Source organism: Alosa alosa, chromosome 22 (genome assembly GCF_017589495.1).
Source record: "Alosa alosa isolate M-15738 ecotype Scorff River chromosome 22, AALO_Geno_1.1, whole genome shotgun sequence".
Taxonomy (NCBI): domain Eukaryota; kingdom Metazoa; phylum Chordata; class Actinopteri; order Clupeiformes; family Clupeidae; genus Alosa; species Alosa alosa.
The window spans coordinates 12,287,366-12,302,283 of NC_063210.1; the positions used below are offsets into that span (position 1 = coordinate 12,287,366).

The window sequence follows — 14,918 nt, forward strand, 5'->3', positions numbered from 1 at the left end:
ATGGGGACAGAACCAATAGCAGTGTTTCCCCTAGAAATTTTTCCAGCAGCGGTGCTATTACTTGGGGGGTTGTTGCGCTTTTTTTTTTAAAAATTTTATATCATACCTTCGTGTTTCTTTTGTGGACATTTTCAGCTTTCTTTTACATTATTGGTTAAAAATGATAGAAGAAAAATTAAATGGCACAACCATTTAATGACCATTAATAATTAAAAGATTATTTACAATTTATTTAAATTTGTCTTAATGGCAAAGGCCACACCCAATCTGCTAGCAGAATTTTTCTGGGCATTGAATTGAATTGTGGGGGGGCCATTAATGCTGACACGCATGCATGTAGCCAGATGCTCTCCTTGTAGTCTAATTCTCAGTCCCAAAACAACAAACCCACGTATAAAAAAGTAAATACTCACTACATCACTCCCACAGTTACCATACAACTCACTCACAATTAACTCGAAAAAGGCCTAGGCTACTTGATTGAAGTGCGACCGTTCGTCTCACCATCAAGAGAACGCTGAAGTTATGAGAACATGTCTTTCTGATAAGAGAATATAGGCTCCTATTTGTCTAATGCCGTAAACGTAGAAAAGGTCTGTTTGTGATAGCCTATTATAGCTAAGTGGACAGAATTTAGGCTATACGTATATGCCAACATATGCTCATATTTCCTTTAACTATCAGACAGTTTAAACAGGCCTAGACTGTGTTCGCCTAGCTTTCCCATGCAAACATTACATATAGCCCTACGCTAACGTTACAAGTCTAGGCTACAATTAACGTTAAGACCATACACCTTGTAGCACATTGGTTTACTCTATTGCATCACTTACGTTTTAATAATTTGTCGTTGAATGTTGATGGAGGCTCATCTTTGGGAAATCAGCTCTCTGGATAAAATTGTCAGCCGGAGCAAGAGTTCTCAGAGTTGACGACACGGGGGGTAAATCCAATCAGCAGAAAGAACCGCATCACAACAGTAGGCTAAATCGCAACAAACTTTTTTCCCCCCATGTTAAATTCATTTCGGTAATCATGAATTGGTTTCTTTTATTTGATGTAGGCTAGGAGAGGAGGATGCATGTTTCACATTAGTGTCAATGTGTCAAAGCAGGCTTTGGATCAGAGGAATTGCTCAAGCTTAACATATGGCATAGGCTACAAGCGAATTCACGGCATACAAACAGCTTTGTGATGAAGTATAACTAATATCATTTTTTATTGTCACCAGGCCTATAAGTAGGCTATTTATTGTGTAACCTACAAGTGAACGATGACACCATAGGCTACACTGTGGCGGAGCAAGACCCCATCAGTCGGATAGCTAAACAATGTAACCGTGTTCAGAACGTAGGCTAGCCATATGGGCTGCAGACTTGTCTTTGGGCTTGTAATCACCTGACACATCATGCCGCATATATGTCCTGAATAATGAGAGGCTAAGTGCGGATTTGATGCACTTAACTTACTCAAGACTTTCAGAAAACAATTTCGAGATGACGTTGGCCATTGTGCTTTTACAGTGTGTTAAGTGAATCTAGTGATATTATGTTGCAGCGGCGCTGAAAATCCGGCGGCGGCGCTGCGCCGCTGTTAAATACATTGTAGGGGAAACACTGAATAGTAAAGGCTCTGAATCAGGGGATATACTGATCGGATATTTTTTATGACATGCAGCATATCAGGAGCATCTTTGATCATATCCTGAGCTTTTAAGAATCAGTGAAAATATTGATTTATTTTGACTCCTGATATGCCAATGAGATATCAGGGGTATGCATACCCAAATCACAAGTCACACACACCATTTCTGGATATCTTTGGGTCGGTCTCCACCCTTGGATAGGCTTAGACTATCATATTAGCCTAGGCCCAAGATCTGCCTAATTAAGTCACGCATGCCCTACGCCCAAAACGTACCATAAAACATCACTGATAGGCTATTTGCCGTTTGATTTCTATCTATTTTTGGGACATTCAAAAATAGACTATTTACAGTGTAAAGACTACCTTTTTCAGGTCAAGGCTAGCCTGCTTACCTAATTATTTTGGTTATGGTTCAATTTCAATATCTTTGAGATTTTATAGTTGCTATAGGCTGTAGGTCTAGCCTACTTTTTATGTATAATATGCATGAGATCTGTTGGAGGAATAAAGTCCACATTTTAAATTATCTGCTTTCCCCTTTTCCCCAATGCTGTCTGCCAAAACGAATTTGGTTCAGCTGGAGTTGCCACATAACAACAATACAAAGTTAAATTTAACAGTAGCCTAAACAATTTGAAGTAGGCCTACATTAAGAAGAATAGCAATAATAAACAACAATTCAATCAATAGCCTATATTGAAAATAAATACATACTATATGCTACAAACCATAACACATAAGAAAGGCTTATTAAACTTGTTAAAGTTGAGCATCTATAATTTCATACTATTTTAACATTACAAGCTTCCTTGTGGGCCAACGTAACAATGGATCAATCATGTTGTAACTTGTCTATAAAACGTGGGTGACTGATAAACCAATGTTGATTTAATTAAGGAACAAGGCTTCAAATGAAATTGACGTCAAACTATATGAGAACCAATAATGTTAATAATCAGAATAGTAGTAATAGTCCACTTGGCTACTATGTTTTGACACTTCTACAAAATCAGTTTGGTAGTCATTTTAATGTAACTAAAATATGCAGGCCTAATAATTTCCACGATTTCTTGTTTTACCTCTCGATAAGCGCATGCGCACACACAGCATACCCATCCCCCACCCCTGACTGACTTTTCAACGAACTCCTTCAACCGTCACTTTTCTGTCATGCATCTGACTGCAAGCTGTACAAACTCTGCCGTCATCATATCCAAGGTAAGAACTACAGTACTTTTGTATGCCAATTGAAAACTGGAATTAATTAGGAAAATACTGTTTTTAGCATTAATGTTAACCAAAACCGTTTGTTAACCGTCATGTTAGAATCAGCTAACGTTTGCTAGCTTGCGAGCTAACATAAATAACGCTTAGCTTCGCTTAGCTAGCTGTTAATGTTAACTTTTCCAATAACTAACTTTACCATTGTGTGGAATATCTGGAATGGTAGTAATATCATATTCAACAATAAGTCTGTCTGAGATTTCGTTATGGATGTAAAGTTTTAGTTTGAATGAAATGGCCAAGGCTATTAGGCACGAGTAGGTTAGCTAACCTAACTATCGTAACACCCCCAATTATCACCACTTTTGTTCAGAAATTCTAAAACAACGATGTTTTTAACACTTCAAAATAACATTTACTAAATGAACCTTACATTTTCAGTAGCCATAGTTGTGTAGATTTGAACAAAATCTGGTTTGGTTCTTAACGGGAGGATTTACTGCCTGAAATATCCGATTTTGTTTACCACGCTTCGGAGTTATAGTGCTGGCCTGATGGGTTAAGCCTATTTACACCGTTTCAATGGCACATGGGCGGTTAGACCGAGAATTCTCGTTGTGAAATTAAAATTCCACTGGAGCTCCAAGCGGTTGTGTACACGCAGCCTTACAACACTGTTTACAGCTCCTCGAGTCACAGTAAAATGTCATTTTTGGTACATAGCTAATTTAGATACACCTATGTTGTGGGTGGTTGCGTTTCTATAGGAGTCCGCTGTCTTGGTTTGTATAGAAATGGATATTAAGTGACACATACACGCAAGACGGTGGAAATACGGGACCGGTGGAAATAGGGGGAGTTCCGATATAACTTCTAGAAGCTACATTAATAGTGGCTGCTAATGACTATGCAGGCTAACGTGAACAGGGGGTTGATGTACCTCAATATGATGCCGACAAGTGAAGGGATCTTTAGTTTGTGAAGGGTAACGTATAGTGTTATATTAAGCCATCCTTACACCAGAAGACTTGACCAGATTTGGGTAAGATTATTGAAAGATTGTAGTCTTTTGAGTAAAGCTTGAAAGCCAAATCTTGTCAAAGGTTTCTGATGTATGGGTAGCATTAGGCAAAATGTTCTTCATTTCATAGCCCTTATTTGGTTGTACCTGACTTGTGCCAAGGCATGTGTTTATTTAAGATGCATGTGAGGGCATTAGTGCTTCAGTGATAGTCTTTTCACGTTATGTGTAAGCTTATTTTGCAATTTATTAATCTTAATTTCCCTCTGTTCTCTGTTTGCAGGCAGTGAGTTGTGAGGACTGCTTCCCTGAGAACACTGAGTGCATTCTGGAATATTCCAAATGTGTGCCACTTCCATACAAAAGAAGTTTCAATCCCGCAAGAGAGTTCACTCACCAGGTAGAGACAGACAGACAGACACACACACGTGGAATAGCAAATAACATTATAATGTGTGTGCATGTATTTGTGTCTGTTGCTGTGTTTAGTTTCTCCTCTTTTTTCATGTGTCTGTTTGTTGTTATGACTGTAGTGGGCTCCATCAACAGACCAGGGCAAAGTCGGTCTGTCCTGCTACTACTACATCCTACTTGACTATGTCTGGAAGCCATGGCTGCTGCCCTCAACATGCTGTAAGTGTTTGTGTGTTTTGAATGAGGGCTATGTCACTGTGCACACTCTAATTTGTTTGACAAATGTGCAATGTAATGCATTAATACAGGAACTAATCATCATTATTGTCGTTTTTAATAATAGTCTTGAATTTTGAAGTTTAGCCATGTTTACCATTATGTTGGTGGTAATGTAAATAATGTGTTGAATATATGCCAAACTGAGCATAATCATAATTTAGTTAAATCTTATTTTCTATTTACAGAAACTGAAACCCTCACAAATAAACTGATATCAATAATTAACATTGATGGTGATGGTGGCAAGGGTGCCTTCATAAGGTAATTATCATTTTGTTTGAACACCTGATTGACTTACCAACTTATTTTTTAATGTTTGATTTTTATCTTAATCAACAATAACATAATGTATAGCAATTGCTGTTTTATTTTTTTAGGTGCCATCCAGCAAGTCCCAGCCTGGAGCCAGAGGCTGGCACTGCACGTTGGGGGAGGATCTATGTTAGGCATCAGAAAGGTGGTTTAAGCAAGAAGGAAAGAGCTTCTGCAGACAGTGTTGCAACTAGGTATGATACTTTTGGAAATTGATCTTAATGCCTTAATTAAAAAAATTAGGAAAAATCCAACCTTTAAGGACAGCAATTTTCTTTGTGAATGAATAATGTATCGTAAATAAATAAGTGTTCCTTAAAGGTTGGATTTTCTCTTTTTTTTATTAAGGCATTAAGATCAGATGATTTTTAAATGTATGTGTATGCTAAGGTTATGTAAACTTATGAGCACAACTGTAATACATATCTGCATTACTTCTAACTATTGCACCTGACATCTAGGCTGCTATTGTGGGTTTGCTTTTATTTGTCACACAAGCTGAGTTAATTATATTCACGGACTGGGTCAATTGTAACATATACTTTCTTTCTCTTTTTACAGACACCTGACTTTTACTGCCAAAGGGACCATCAGAGCACCTCTCCCTACCATCTATACCAGAAGAGTACGGACAAGGGCCCAAAATGTTTTAAAGGACGTTGCACGGCCAGACCATGGACTGTTTAAACCACTGTGGTCAAGCAGAAGTCTCTGTTCTCACTCGAGGCAGGTCATTGAGAGGGGGCGAGTGTCACTGCATAAGCCCCCTACTGCAGGCGAGAAAGCCATGTTGATTTGAATATTGATTGATAAATACAATAAAGGCCATGTAACAAATTTTATTGCCTGTCGTACAGTATATGAATTTTCATGGTAAAGTAAAATAAGTCATTGGGATTTAGTCATTGGGAGGTGTAAGTAAATAATGTAATTAAGTGTATGCAAAATTAATGTGAAATATTATTTAAGTTAAAGATGCACAATAAGCTCAGTGATGGTTATGTACTATCTCACATTTAAAACCATTACATAAATCACCATATATAAATCACATGATTAATTTTAAAAATAAAGGCATAAAGCCTATCGAAAAGCAAATAAATGCATACACATAAATGCCTGCAAAATTAGCTGTGTCTGGCAGTATATGGGCTGTATATGCGTAGTCCCATGTTTGACATATCAGGGGGTATATGGGAACAAGAACAAGAGGTGTCCGGGGTCATATAAGTAGCTAATACTTGAAACATGGATCATATCAGGTGAGACTATGAAGTCTGGATATCTTGCATGTTGTCGCAGTCCCATTCAGGACTTTTGATATGCTCCTGATATGGCAATTGGCACTAAAATATCAGGAGCATATCAACCAATATATTTCCTGATGTTACACATATCAGGAAATATATCACTATGAATATTCCCTGATTCAGAGCCTTTTCACCCAGTGAGTCTAGGTGCATGAAAGGCCCCTCAGAATCAGAATCAGCTTTATTGGCCAGGTTTGCGTGAACAAACAAGGAATTTGACTCCGGTTGATCTTTGCTTTGTTAAAGTTTGTGACCAGGATGTGAGGGGTCTGCAGAGATTTTTGCTGCCCTTTTCTTGACCCTGGACCGGTACAGGTCCTGGATAGATAGATAGATAGATAGATAGATAGATAGATAGATAGATAGATAGATAGATAGATACTTTATTGATCCCCAGGGGAAATTCAAGGTCTCAGCAGGGGATCAATAAAGTGGATGGAGGGAAGGTCGGCTCCAATGATCCTCTGATCCAATGATCCTCCCGTTTGGTGGCTGACCCAAACCAGACAGTGATGGAGGTGCAGATGACAGACTGAATGATGGCTTAGTAGAAAGTGGTCAGCAGCTCCTTAGGCAGATTAAACTTCCTTAGCTGTCTCAGGAAGTATAACCTCTGCTGGGCCTTTTTCTGGATAGTGGAGAGACCGTTTTAGGTCCTTGATCCCAGGAACCTAAAGCAATCCACATTGGACACTGTCATTCCTGTACGCTCATTTATTTCTGATGTAGCATTAACAGTTATAATGGCATCTTCTATTATATTCTGCTCCTCACATGTCTCCTTACATCACACCAACACTGAATATCTTGTTTGCCCATTAAAAATTTATTTAACACACAGAATTAATCCTTCTTTACCATAACGTGCTGATTCCCTAGTGCAACAACCAACTGGGTCCGTGTAGACACTAATTACATTAACAATGGTGGCAGGTTGAAGCACACCTGCTCTCTCTTTCACACACACACACACACACACACACACACACCTGGACTGTCCTCCTGCCATCCTACACTGATAGGCACTAATACATATACTATATGCACTTTCACAGAGATGTGATTTTACCATTTTTCACTGTAAAACACACACACACATACACATACACATACACATACACATACACAACATCAGCAGCAGGTACATTTAGACCCCTTCACTTTTTGTGATGTTGCAGCTTCAAAAAGCAATCTTGAAGGATCTTTAAAAAACATCTAATGACTTATCTATTTTCTTTTTTTTCCTAACTACTTCATTTTACTTAATAATATTTTATGTTATGTTTATTGATGTCATTGTAAGTCACTTTGAAAAAAAAACATCTGCTAAAAATTCTAAATATTAGAGTTTCTCATAGTAAACACTTTTTAAAACACTTTTAATCATCCATACATCCACATATGCAGTTATATGATGTGCCATGCCCTGAGATGAAATAATATTTACTGGAATCATATACTCTCGCACACACAAACATACACGTAAATGTAAATCAGGTTTATAGGCCAAGTATACTTGCGTATACAAGGAATTTGGTCTCTGTATTTATCCCATCTGTGAATTAGTGAGACACACAGAGAACACAGTTAGGTGAAGCACACAAGGAGCACACAGTGAGGTGAAGCAGACACTAACCCGGAGCAGTGAGCTGCCTGCATCAACAGCGATGCTCGGGGAGCAGTAAGGGGTTAGGTGCCTTGCTCAAGGGCACTTCAGCCATGGGTGTGGGCATGGGAGAGCAGTGGTCAACCACTTCCCCCGCCCACATTTTTCCTGCTGGTCAGGGATCGAACCGGAAACCCTTCGGTCCCAAGCCCGAAGCCCTAACCTGTAGGCCACGGCTTCCGTTAGGCCACGGTTGCCCTTAGTCAAAAGAGGTGTGAGAGGAGATGTGTTTACATCACACCCACACACACACACACACACACACACACACACACAGAGACCGACTCGTCAGAGGGAATTCCCAAATAGCATCTAAATTTAAAGTGACGCTGGCGCTAACTATGTTTACCTCTTGTCTCTGGTGAAGATGCATTCCAAGAGTCTCTCACAGAGGCAGTAGCTAGCTGGCACTAGCACATAGGTAGAAGGTACTGTGTGCCCCCCTCAACCAGGTAGGCCTACAGGTGTGGTTTGTGGTCCTCACAGGTGCTACACGTTTGGAATTGCTTCAAATGACAGTTTTTTACAGAGGCAGCAAGAGGTGCTACCACTGAACTGGGTAGAGGGTCTCTGTGGTCCTCAGAACTATAGATAAGGCTATGTATGTTTGGGATCTGGTAGAAATAAGCTTGTCAAAGAAGTAGCCGAGGGTGCAGTTACTGAAGCAGGAAGGCCTGAAGGTTTAGTTCTCATGGTGTAGATTAATGGACTTGTCGAGCTATAACATTGAATTGACAGTGATTCAGCAATTGGTGTTGACCTGCTTTTAAAATTCTGTTTTATAGTCTGTTGTATGTTATTGTTTTGTACAAAAGCATACCAAGACATACGCTATATATGCACCTTTATACGCTTATCGTTATTTTAAGAGTTATATCAGAATCAATGTTATAGCTCAACAAGCTGATGTAATTAGACCAGTTTTCCCTTTTGGCTTTCTGATGTTCAGTAAAACTCTGTGATTTTGCCTTATTAAATCGGTTTCATTTAAAGGCATCCTATGTGAATGTTTTACCTTAATATAACAGCTTCAAAGATATTGTGATGGTAAACTAACTTGTAATAGGGAGAATCACAGTACACACACACACACACATACTGTGTGCGCGTGTGCATACACACATACACCAGAGCACTTTGTTTTGTGTCTCCAGCAGGTGCACAAGAAGAAGCTAAATCCTATTCCCACAAACATTTTACCATTTTTCACTGTAAAAAAAAAACTAATCCCGCCGCAAGGTCACACAGGCTGACAGCGGAATACGAGAGGAAGAATGGATGGCTTGATGAATGACTTTCTTAATGTTTAATAGTCAGATTCTCCTCTCGACACTCTTCTTGTCATTTATACTCCTTTGTCAATCTTCCCTTCTCTTTACCTCTCTCAAAATCCTCAAAGGAGAATCAAATTGGCTTTGCTACTGTGAGGGCCTATTCGCAGCGTTGTCAAATCAATAAAACCATCACAACATAAATTATATGGGGGTGAATGGCATGCCTGTAGGCAACCAGGCATCTACCACTGGATTTGCAAACAGCCACAATCACAGACTTACACGCAAACACCCACATTTGGTGCCGAATATTGTATCGTCCTTAAGCTTTGTAATTTCTGCTAGAGGACGTCAATGGTTTCTTTCTCTGATGTCCTCTCTTTATCCATCTGTTTGTATGTTTCACTCTCTTTTTCTCTCTCTCTCTGACTCTGTCTCTCTCTCTCTCTCTCTCTCTCTCTCCCCCTATCTCTGTCTGCCTGTCACCTTGCCCAGTATTACTCAGATTGCAGCATTTCCGTTGGTCTCTCTCCTTGAGCTCGTTTGTGTCTCATCGATCTCACAGGCAGATCTCTCGAGCCGAGCCGGGTAGGGCAAGTGCTGAGCTGAGAGCAGCATCACTATCCTTCTCCAACCACAAACCACTCCACTCCACAGGGACCGCAGCCCCTGTGTGCACTGACACTAATAACTTGTTTTGGGAGAGACAACAGGTCTGGCTCCAGGCAGCGATGATAGGATGTTATTTATAGATGGCTGTGTATGTAGGCCTATTTATATTTCTGTATGTTTTTTTAATGGCAGTACAAATACATGCCTGAAATGAGAAGTTGAAGCTTTTTTTGTGATTTCTAAAAAATACATCATTCAAACTTTAGATTCATAGTCTTACTTTTCCAGAATATTAATTACATTTGGGAAAATATGGATTATATGTTGATAAAATGAGTAGGCCAGTGTCTAAATGGCATGAAATAACCATAATCACTATATCACCAAACAGTATTTAAATAGAGCCCTTGTCCTTTAGTGAGTATTTAGAACCTGGATTTGTCCTCCATGTGTGTGATCTTTGGCAGAGCTTGATGTTCATATCCCCAGGTGGGGTAAATCTACACGTAATTGACCTTTCAGAGGGGGATTTATTGGCTGCTGTTGCATCACATTTCTGTCATTAACTGCGCAGTGTGTGCGACTCTGGCCCCGAACCGCCGTAGAGCCGTTTCATATTCACCAGGCCAGCTAACCTACTATATAATACACTGTTTCGCTGTACGACGGGACTAATTCCCTACACCCCGCTGGATTTTGAGGAAACGAGCAAGACCAGGCAGGCAGAAAGGGCGACGGAAAGAGTTCCATCTGGCACACTCTCGCGGATATTCTTACTCATTTCTCTCGAGTCTCACACACTCTCCAAAATCGCCTTCTCCCCGCCTGGCATTAATCCACAGGGAAACTGTCGCATGGTCTCTTGCAATGAGTATACGTGTGAGGAGATCTAATATTAGTAAACCCGCTGCACAGCCCGTGCGGCGGCAGCACCGGTGCTAATATTAGCTCCTCTGACTGCAGTTAAAATACGCACAACTCACCATAGGAACACCGGTAAGAAACTGTTGGACTCTACATAATGATACCACGTCATGACTTCTCATGCTAGTGCTTATTAATTGAATCAGGGTAAGTTGTGGTGACAAAGAAGAAACTTGCAAGGAGGCCCTATTTACTTTGTTGTAACCAACAAGGAGCACCCAAGAGCAATGTGGATGTGGTCCATTTGCTGATGTAAAAGCTGAAAGAGTGATTTTGACCCACACGTGAACTCGGACAGAGATATTATTGCAAATAGCAGCAAACAGGGCCGCACCTGGGCCACAACCAGACCAGACAGTATGTCTCTTCTGAATAACACACAAACACACACACACACAGACACACAAATGTACACACACGCACATGCACACTCACACACACACACACACACACACACACACACACACACACACACACACACACTCATTTGTCCATGCTATCCTGAGCTCAGTAGATATCTGGGTCTGGGAGCAGGGAAGATGTCTTAAAGCAGGTGGCAAAGGCAATGAATCTTCGTCCTCTGTGGTGACGGCTGGCATAAGTTCAACAAGCACCCCAGACCAGGATGAGTGCCAGGCAACTCTGGCGTTTACTGCACTGAGCGGCACGTACAAGGGCAAAACAGTTGCCACACACGTAGACTCTGATAGTAGACAATTAGTTTGTATATTGAATGTGTGTGTGTGTGTGTGTGTGTGTGTATATTAAGTTTATATATTTCCGTCTGTGTACTGTATTCAGCGTGTGCGTGTGTGTGTGTGTCTGCCTGTTTGTCTGTTTTTTCTTTGTTTGTGTTATACAGAGGGTGTTTGTGTGTATTCAATTTGTATATTGTGTCCTGTAGGGTCATTTTGTGTAGTGTGTAGGTCATAATTTAGTGTGTGTGTGTGTGTGTGTTTAGTGTACACGTGTTGATGTAATCCCTATTTAAATCCTGTTTCACCCACTCTCTGGGTGGCTTGCTGCCCATCCTGCATGCACTTTTAATTTGACAAGCTCATAAATAGTACATAAGCCATTATTAAATGCACCATTTCCTTTTTAAAGACCATCAGTGACTCGTTAGGAATGAGGCCCCATCTAACCTGCTGTTTTTTAATAAACCTGAGGAGCTGTTTGACATTGTGTCAACTTTTTTGAATGTGGGTACACATGTGTGAATTATCTATTGATTTCTAGGCCATTTTTGGTGTACGTAAGACATTGAGTACTTCTCTGACATATAGGGTGTGTTTGTTTGTGTGTTTGCATCATCCAGCACTTCTACTGTTAGGAGGTCAGTGGCCTCCTTGATACACTTCCTGTATTTAATTCACTTCCTGTCCTGTCGGCGTCCCGTCTCTTTTGTTGATTGATATGGGCCTGGACGTAAATGAGTTACAGGCTTGTCGATTGGCTGCGCTCCTCGGGAATCGATGCCCGGCCGGGCCAGCTGGGTCCAGCACCTTGGCGTGGTCCACTCAGAGAAAGGGTTGACATATGGAGCCGTGCGTCAAGCTGAGGCTTTTACCAGCGGCTGTCTGAGAGACAGAGTGCAGTGTCTTTATGGCCGAAGTGAAGGAGGAGGCGGAGAGGACTGCTGGCTATCTATTTTGTGCCCAGAGTGGTCAGACATCTTACAATGTCCACTCAGGCGATGTTGCAATGCCAACTGTTCCTGGTGAAGAAATGTAAACTTCCATAAAAGATCCATTCTCTGTCAGTCTGGGTGTTCTGGTGTTGTGCTATATTAGTATTGGAAACAGAATGGGGTTTTGATTGACTGTCTCAAGTATTGATGCTCTTAGCTCTCCTCATTTGGAAGAAAACAAGCTGTTTTGAGGAATCCAGAGGCAGTGCAGCTCTGTGGAGGATGAGGAAGTGCCGTGTATAGACCCTTTCAACAATAAAAACAAAAACAATGCTTGAACATTCTATTTGGGCCCCAATCTACTTCCTCTGCATTAAGATAACATATGGAATGTTAAAAAGGAAGTCTTGTGGGGCCAACTATGATGCTGATAATGGAACTCTCTTGAAAGGGTCCATAGGCCTGGATTGAATCCTGAGTAGGTCTGGTGTGCTTTGGTCTCTCTGGGGCCTCCTGGATCAACTAAGCTACTAGTTGGGTTCTAACTCGTACTCTTACTGTCAGATGGGGGTTCGCACACAACTAGCCTGGAGAACAATGGACTCTAGAAATAATCTGGGACAGTTCTGTCATAGATCCGGCTCTAGGTTGGGCCCCATATGGCAATGAGAGTAAGCTCCTTCTCGGCCTGAACCACTGATCCGATAACTGGGGAAGTGACACCCGTGGTCCCCCGACACAGACTCCGAATCCTACAACAAGCTCCAGAGATTCGCCCAATCAAGGCAGGTGTGAGCGAAGCAGGCGGCTCCCTGTGGTGTCATCAAGCCAATTAAATGGCAGGTTCTTCTAATCTCTAATCCCTCCAATCAAATCACTGGAGTGGCTGCTGGACGCATTAGTGGTCAGTGTCACTTTAAATGAAACACATTAATCCAATTAGGCTTGGGCCAGAGTATTTCCGCCACTGCTCAGGTGACGTGGGAACTCTGCCAAAAGGTGCAGTAGGTAACACGCCACTTGAGACTCCTTAACATTTTTCACCACATTCTTTGACTTGCTGAATATTTTAAAAGGAGACATGACCAAAGTTTCACTGCTTTTATATATGGACCCTTTCAAGAGAGTTCCATTATCAGCATCATAGTTGGCCCCACAAGACTTCCGTTTTAACATTCCATATGTTATCTTAATGCAGAGGAAGTAGATTGGGGCCCAAATAGAACGTTCAAGCATTGTTTTTGTTTTTATTGTTGAAAGGGTCTATATGTTTGGGGAACTGGGGTGGCAACCCATGCACAAATATCAAAATAACACAACTCCGTCATCTGTATTTAGCTGTCTAGGACTAAAAACGTGTGATTCAGCGAGTCATTCAGGGGTACGTTTCCCAAAAGGAATGATTGGAACTATGCAGCTGCGACAAACGGAATATGAATTACAGAGGTTAATTCATTTGTAACTTGTGTTGTCCAATGCTTTGTTAAGTTACACAGGTTTTTCCCAAAACCATAGTTCCAACAAACAATTGCAAACACTACTAAGTTGTGGTGTTCAAGTTAATAATTAGATATCCAAAAGAAGAAATCAGCGCCTTACGCAGTGGCTGTCGTCAGTGTTAAAAAAAAAAGAAAAAGAAAAACAAGATTGCAGATCACACTCAAACAATAGACTTAAAAAAACTGAGAATATCATCAAATAGTGATTTATTGACCTCACCAGACTACATATAAAAACCTAAAATGCAGGCACCTGCATGCACCTGCACGTTAGGCTTTTGTATATAAATGCATCCACATTGCTGGTTGATATTTTACATTGCTAACCCTATTTATTATTGACTTGAAGGAGAAGTTTAGTATTTTTTCAAACTAGGGTCTATTTTTGACCAGGACAAATCTACATTTTTGTTTGGGAAATCGGTGCAGTATTGAGTAAGACTGACAATATGCATTTACAGCGAAATAGCACGTAGCATACTGTAGCCTTGGGGGCATTTTTGTTACATCCTACTAACAAGGCTCAAACTATTAATACACTTCTATGCAACTGTGGAGAGGATCCTTGGAGACAAACTGTAAAGCAGAACTGTTTGTGTAGTCAGTGCATACTGTTGTTACGGTACAAGTTAATTTGTCAAATGCATTTCAAACTACTGTCAATGGACACAAAAAGATTGTGTTCAAACTCTCCTTCTTTTGCGTTTTGTTTGTGAAATGGTCATCATCGTTCCAGTATGATGAATGAATGACATACTGCACTCTCAAAGCCAGAACAAATAATAGAGTTGCAAGACTCCTGAACGTATTGTTATAACAGCAGCATTCAAACATGACTGTGAAAATACGGCCCTTGCAGTCCATACCCACACACAGGATAAGCGGCTAGGGCTCACTGAGGTGAAGTGATGATGGGGTGAAGATTGCAGCAAGCAGGCACACGTGGATTTTGGTGGAGAGTGCAGATTTATTTACAGTGTGAGAAAATGTAATGAGCCGACAAATAGCAAACAAAAAAGACTTGACAACAAAGAAACAAAACAAATTCAACCAACCGGTTTGCAATGTAAAAGTTCTTAGTTTAGAACAAAACCTCACAACAAGTT

General features: G+C 40.6%; 1 protein-coding gene and 1 long non-coding RNA gene across 2 annotated transcripts in view; one reads left to right on the top strand and one right to left on the bottom strand.

The window, feature by feature from the left end:
* The window catches only part of LOC125287127 (PH and SEC7 domain-containing protein 1-like), a 96,507-nt gene that overhangs the window by 12,977 nt on the left and 68,612 nt on the right, over positions 1-14,918 (top strand). The gene's annotated exons all lie outside the window — the stretch shown is intronic.
* LOC125287167 lies at positions 4,967-5,785 on the bottom strand. Its single transcript, XR_007192322.1, has 3 exons — positions 5,457-5,785; positions 5,333-5,334; positions 4,967-5,087 (listed from the first exon to the last, which is right to left on the bottom strand). It is a non-coding gene; the product is annotated as an uncharacterized LOC125287167 (long non-coding RNA).